A 1,449-nucleotide genomic window follows, 5' to 3' on the forward strand; every position below is an offset into this window, starting at 1 on the left:
TATATATATATATATATGTCGGAGGAATAATATCGAGCTTTGGGGGTTTTCCTAGAGATAGGGAAATTCCCAATATTTTAGTTTCTGTCTGTTAGTTTTAAAGCAAAATTGTAAAGCATAGAATATTTAATAATTACATTTATAACTTAAGCCGATTATAATTTTTATGGATTATGGCAATGGGCTTGGCAGTCCGGAGTGACATAATGGTCACCAAACAGCATAGCGAGGTCACAGGGATAGAAGTAAAAAGTATACGAAGTTAAAGATATCGACAAGACAATGAGGGCTGTCGAGAAATATTTTTGAGAGAAGAAGGACTTAGGAGTACTGAGACGAGTAGTTCTCGTTGAGCATTGATCAAAGTAAAGACACCGACGTATATCCTGCTGACCCCGGATTCGTTCTCGGTCTCATTCCCCAGCGCTTTTACCTTATATATTAATTATATTTGGATAATTAATCGTAGTATTGTTTATACAAGTTAGCGTGTATATTTTAATTATTCTAAATTAATGTAAATAATTGCATAAACGAATCCAATGGACTTCTGTACTAACGCCCCTAATAATGTGCTTTTTCCGACATATATATATATATATATATATATATATCACTATGCTATATATATATATATATGCTCAACTGCTGCTATATATATATATATATGAGCTGTTCTATAGATAGATTGACTCATCACAATATCTCGGGGACCATCGGACCTAGAAACTTGAAATTTGGTAGCCATATTACTTTTGCCATGTAGAGGTCAGCTAAGAACGGATATTCTGGTGTCATTAGATCAATTTTAGGAACTTGTTGTTTTGGAATTTCATCTTCATAATCAGAGATTATACGAGAAGTATTACTTTCCAAAGATTTCTGGGATAACTTAGATGTTTGACTTGATATTTCATGATTAACAACATTATCAGTCTCAACTGTACAAGAATAGTCAACATTGTCATTACCGAACTCTTCGACATCAAATGTACCACTATCATTATTGTTATTATAATTGATATCAATGTTCTCTTCATTATTGTTATCACTATTACTGTAGTTATTATTTTCATCGCTTAGATCAACATCCATATCTTCAACATCTTCTGGAATTGGTTGGGAATTATATGAAATAAAACCACGTCGACTGGAAGATTTTTGTCCCAAATAAAATAATCTTTTTTCTTTATCCAGTAAATTTAGCACATCAGCATGAGCTATATCAAATAGTTTATTTAATTCGTCCCGAAAAAGGGATTCATTTTTTTTTTTTGAGATTTTGACTTTTTCCTCTCACAGTATTTTTTTGTAAATTCCTCCATCGATTGTGATTTGAGGTTAGTTTTAAAAAAGCAGATCTTTTCTCTCTTGTCGGGATTTGTGCCACACACCAAATTTCGAAAACTTTGTCGACAGTGGTTGATATGCTTTTTTTCACTGAAAAAT

This window comes from Cotesia glomerata, linkage group LG3 (assembly GCF_020080835.1).
Source record: "Cotesia glomerata isolate CgM1 linkage group LG3, MPM_Cglom_v2.3, whole genome shotgun sequence".
Taxonomy (NCBI): domain Eukaryota; kingdom Metazoa; phylum Arthropoda; class Insecta; order Hymenoptera; family Braconidae; genus Cotesia; species Cotesia glomerata.